Here is a 5668-nt window from a genome sequence, read left to right as displayed (position 1 = left end):
GTACAAGTATTTATAGTTGCAATATATTATGGCTACAATTATAACTACTAAAGTGGCTTAAAATACAGTGACTACTTGCTATATGTGTTGACTTGTGTCTGAGCCGCTAGTGGAAGGTTGGGCCTTATCTGAAAGTGTGTGGACCTGAGGCCCAATATGCTCAACAATTACTAATGCTGATTTCAGACCACTTAGCAAGATGTTCCTGATTTGAGTTGGATCTTTCTTTTAACAATTTTAATCTTGTAACAATTTAGTGGATCATATGGGCCAGTACAATTTTTCTTAAGTATGTTACAACTCTGAGCCTTAATCCAATTTTGTTCATTGAGTGGGCTACATTTTTATTAGTAGTCTCAGGCCTTTGGACATTGTTAAATCCATGGTTTAGGTGAGATGGAACACCAAGAAACCAAAGTAATCTGGGGCTAGTTTTTACTCTTCTCCTTTAGCATGGCAATGTAGGAGGGAATATACTTTTATACCCTATCAGGCAAGATTTGACTGAAAAAGAGACGAGGAAAGAAAATAAAAATTTAACCAAATTTGAGATTTAAAAGTTGCAAAAATATTCTCATTTTATGCGTCCAAATTGCGAAAGAAGTTTCAGAATATGTACCTCTGAGCATGAATGAATCCGAAAAAGTACTCTTTTTGGATTTATTTTCAACATTGAGAAGAACAGTTTACAAATTAAATTACACCAAATATATTATATTTGATTAAACTAAAATACGCTTGAATAACAGCGTTTGTAGTCCAACGGTTAGGATAATTGCCTTCCAAGCAATAGACCCGGGTTCGACTCCCGGCAGACGCAACTTATTATTTGTATGTTCTCTTCTTCCTATAGAACAAATACAACGAAACTTGAGGAGACTTTCAATTTATCTTTTTATTATACATTGCTTTGTTGCCAATTCTTATTTTTCATTTTTTTTTGTTTTAGTTCTATAAATAAGAAGGAAATACAGAAAAGTATAAAACCTGAAAGCACTCCTGCTCTTCCGGGTATCAGTTTTCAGAATCTAAAAAGAGTGATTCAAAATAATTTCCATAAAAAATTCTCTCTATAAAATAGAGGAGGAGAAAAGTTATTGTGTTGGAGAAAGAATTCAAGAGAATTTCTCGAAGGAGGCGGAAAAAAGAAAAAATATGCTGGCTGTGGGGTTCGAACCCACGCGCACTTATGTGCAGAAGATCTTAAGTCTTCCCCCTTAACCTCTCGGGCAAACCAGCAACTCTGTTTAACCGAGATTTCTATAATATATTTATAAATGCCTTAGAGGTGAGTCAATCAAACATTCCAATTGTGATGGGCGTGGAATTCATATCACCTACCAAACTGTTTATATTTATGAACTACTTGATTGACTGATCAGAAGTTTATATTGAATACTGTTTAAGGATTCGACCCAATTCTAGCTTTCTGCCTATGAAGTTTTCGAGGAACAATCAAGTAGAAAAATAATCCCTTTTTATTGGCATTATAATAGGAGTAAACGTGATTCGGGATGTTTTATAATATGCGTACTTTGTATTTATCGGTTTTCAGGATCTAGGATTTGAACCTTATGGATTCCCAACATTTGGGAAAAAGTGATACTTTAAGCAAGTGTGAAATTTTTTTAATGTTGGCCGGTCAGTTTTTAAAAGAAAAAGAGAAACAAAAGGTGCCTATGGGTGTTTGGTGAAAAAAAACAAAAGTGATGTTAAGAAGTGTTCAAAGGGATTCCAACCCCCACCAAATATTCAAGAGTATAGCTTAAGTTCGTTCCTTCGTTTGCCACTGGACCAACATCTGATTTTGCTAATAGGTTCCAAACTAAAAATACTTATACATTTAATAAATTTATCAATACAAATACAAGGCTCAGGTAAAAGTTACTGGATTCCCGAAAATCACACCCGATACTATGGATCCGCTCCTGTTGGCCATTGGAATCGCAAGATCGAAGTTGCATGCTATCTACCAATACAAATATAGGCTGGACTAATAGTATTTTACGTAAAACCTGTGCGTTAATGCATGTGGGCATTGCTTATATTCAGTTTATAAGAGAGGGAACTAGCCGCAATTGCACTAAAAAATTTACTTGAAACATTCTATGCTGCAACGGATTGGAAAAACAAAAAAAGGAGAAATTTTCTATGCTGGTAATTTTTCCATATTATAATTATTGGATAAAGATATGGAATATATTATGATCAAACCTTTCTATAACAACATCCTTATATAACAACAATTCACTATAAAAGCCAAGCTTTTCCGGAACAAATTTTTATGTTATGTTATAATATATATTCTCTATAATAGCATTTTACTATAACATTCAAAAATATTCGGAACAAACGAAACTGTTATAGAGAGGTTTGATTGTACAAGCTTCTAAATTATGCACATGAATAACACTCCATGCTTAAATTACTCCCAAATTAGTGCGGCTCCCTTGTGAACTGTGATGATTTCTTGCGAAAGGTACAAACCAATATTTATATAGTAAGTACAAAATATAAAAAGACTACATTACACTATTACTACTGTTTTGAGCTAAAGAAAGAAGGGGTAAAATGGCAGAGGTTTCTACAAATGCATTGTTACCGGAGACATTTCAGGGGACAGCATCAGATATAGCAGGGCAAAATTGGGTTGATGTGGGAATTGATTAAATCCCCATTAATAGTTCCACTATTGAGGGTTGCTCTGTATGAAAGAGGTATAATCCTTGATAATATTCTGAGAAGTACAATGATATATACAGAGAGAGTACATGTACACCTAAAATATAATATAATATAACTCTAACTATAACAATAATTTAATATAATTCAAATTACATGTCTATCTTGTACATTATATTTACCACTCCCCCTCAAGCAAAGCACGGTGTGGAAGAGCACTGAGCTTGTCACGCAGAAACAACACCCTCGGAGATGGAAGAGACTTTGTTAATAAATCAGCAAGCTGGGTTTGAGCAGGGACATGTTGAACTTGAATTACTCTGGAAGCAACCTTTTTCCGTACAAAATGAATATCAATTTCAATATGTTTTGTCACGACCCCAAATTTCCCCCGTAGGATCTCGTGATGACACCTAGTTTCTAAGACTAGGTAAGCCTATCAATACGTAATAATAATAAATGTCTGAAATAATTAAACTACAATTCAAACAATTTCAACTCCCAAAATCCGGTAGAAATAAATCACAACCTTCTAAGAATTTTTCCTCAATGTCTCTATATAACAGAGTCTAAAGAAAATAAGGAAGCAACATAACAAGAATAGAAGGGGACTCCGGAGTCTACGGGCACTGGCAGATATACCTCGAAGTCTCCTCGTACATCTAGTTTACTGATGTCTGGTTTGATAAGATGTACCTGGATCTGCACAAAAAGATGTGCAGAAGTGTAGTATGAGTACACCACAACGGTACCCAGTAAGTGCCAAGCCTAATCTCGGTAGAGTGGTGACGAGGTCAGGTCAGGCCCTACTGGAGAATAAATAATGACATGGTAAAAATGTTTAAACAATATAATAAGATAAAATGACAATGGAAATGAATCAAGTAGTATGTCACATTTAATTACACCAAATAATGGCAAATAAATACCTCAACAACAACAACAACAACAACAACCCAGTGTAATCCCACAAGTGGGGTCTGGGGAGGGTAATATGTACGCAGACCTTACCTCTACCCCGAGGGGCAGAGAGGCTGTTTCCAGGAGACCCTCGGCTCAAAGAGGCAACAAGAGACACTATATTAGTACTATCAATAGACTCATAATAAAACAACATAAAGTACCATAAAATCCATAACATAACATAAATACCATAAAAACAAAGTAACAACAATATAAGAGATATAGGAAATACGAGAAAGATGTAAGGTATTAATACACAGGAGATAAAGCCCATCATCAGTAGTTGATCAATAGCATCCTAAGACTACTTCCTAACTGGCTAGTCTCACTCTAGTGCGCTGTAACAAAGACATCACAATTTCCCTAACCTACCACCTTAATGCTCGATCTCCACAATTCCCTGTTTAGGGCCGTGTCCTCAGTAACCCTAAGTCGCGTCATATCCTGCCTGATCACCTCTCCCCAATACTTCTTAGGTCTCCCCCTACCTCTCCTCGTACCCACCACTGCCAGTCGTTCACACCTTCTCACCGGTGCATCAGTGTTCCTCCTCTGAATGTGCCCGAACCATCTGAGTCTTGCTTCCCGCATCTTGTCCTCCATGGGGGCCACACCCACCTTCTCTCGAATATCTTCATTTCTAATCTTATCCTTCCTTGTATGCCCGCACATCCACCTCAACATCCTCATCTCTGCAACTTTCATCCTCTGGATGTGTGAGATCTTCACCGGCCAACACTCGGTCCCATACAACATAGCAGGCCTAACCACTGCCCTATAAAATTTACCTTTCAGTAACAGTGGCACTTTCTTGTCACACAGGACTCCCGTCGCTAACCTCCATTTCATCCACCCCACCCCTATACGGTGTGTGACATCCTCGTCGATCTCCCCGGACCCCTGAATAAACGACCCCAGGTACTTGAAACTACCCCTCTTAGGGATGACTTGAGAATCAAGCCTCACTTCCACTCCCGCTTCCGTCGGCTCTGCCCCAAATTTGCACTCAAGGTATTCCGTCTTCGTCCTGCTCAACCTGAAACCTTTGGACTCAAGGGTGTGTCTCCAAACCTCTAACCTCTCGCTGACGCCGCGTCGTGTCTCGTCGATTAGAACTATGTCATCAGCAAATAGCATGCACCATGGCACCTCCCCCTGAATATGATGTGTTATAGCATCCATCACCAGGGCAAATAGGAAAGGGCTGAACGCAGACCCTTGATGCAATCCTGTAATAATCGGAAAATAATCTGAATCGCCTCCTGCTGTCCTAACCCGAGTCTTAGCTCCATCATACATGTCCTTAATCGCCCTAATGTAGGCAATCGGGACCCCTTTAGCCTCTAAGCATCTCCATAAGACCTCCCTAGGAACCTTGTCGTACGCTTTCTCTAGATCGATAAACACCATGTGGAGATCCTTCTTCTTATCCCTGTATTGTTCCATCGTCCTCCTAATAAGGTGGATAGCTTCTGTGGTAGATCGCCCCGGCATGAACCCGAACTGGTTGTCTGAAATAGACACCGTCCTTCGCACTCTCATTTCTACCACTCTCTCCCAGACTTTCATGGTATGACTTAGTAATTTAATACCCCTATAGTTGTTACAGATCTGGATATCGCCTTTGTTCTTATACAACGGGACCATAGTACTCCACCTCCACTCTTCGGGCATCCTATTAGTCTTGGATATCACATTAAGCAACTTAATAAGCCATTCCACGCCTGCTCTACCCACACACCTCCAAAGCTCAACCGGAATTTCATCTGGTCCGGTAGCTCTGCCCCTTCTCATCTTACGCATTGCCTCCATGACCTCATCGACCTCAATGTCCCGATAATCACTTAGTTCATGGGGGCTGTCGGCGTTCCTCAATTCACCTAGTACAATATCCTGATCCCCTTCCTCATTTAGAAGCTTATGAAAGTAGGTCTGCCATCTCCTCTTTATCTGGTCATCCCCCAACAAAACTTTGCCGTCCTCATCTTTTATGCACCTCACTTGGTCCAAATCCCGAGCCGTC

At 39.2% G+C, this 5668-nt stretch overlaps 2 non-coding genes across 2 annotated transcripts; one reads left to right on the top strand and one right to left on the bottom strand.

The window, feature by feature from the left end:
• The first annotated feature begins 748 nt into the window (after positions 1–748).
• On the top strand, positions 749–820 carry TRNAG-UCC (transfer RNA glycine (anticodon UCC)). Its single transcript has one exon. It is a non-coding gene; the product is annotated as a tRNA-Gly (tRNA).
• A 336-nt stretch (positions 821–1156) lies between these two features.
• Positions 1157–1239, bottom strand: TRNAL-UAA (transfer RNA leucine (anticodon UAA)). Its single transcript has one exon. It is a non-coding gene; the product is annotated as a tRNA-Leu (tRNA).
• Positions 1240–5668: the final 4429 nt, after the last annotated feature.

The sequence above is a fragment of the Nicotiana tabacum genome, chromosome 22, assembly GCF_000715075.1.
Source record: "Nicotiana tabacum cultivar K326 chromosome 22, ASM71507v2, whole genome shotgun sequence".
Taxonomy (NCBI): Eukaryota; Viridiplantae; Streptophyta; class Magnoliopsida; order Solanales; family Solanaceae; genus Nicotiana; species Nicotiana tabacum.
Note: the sequence above shows the minus strand (reverse complement) of the source record. Positions and strands in the feature narration are given on the sequence as shown.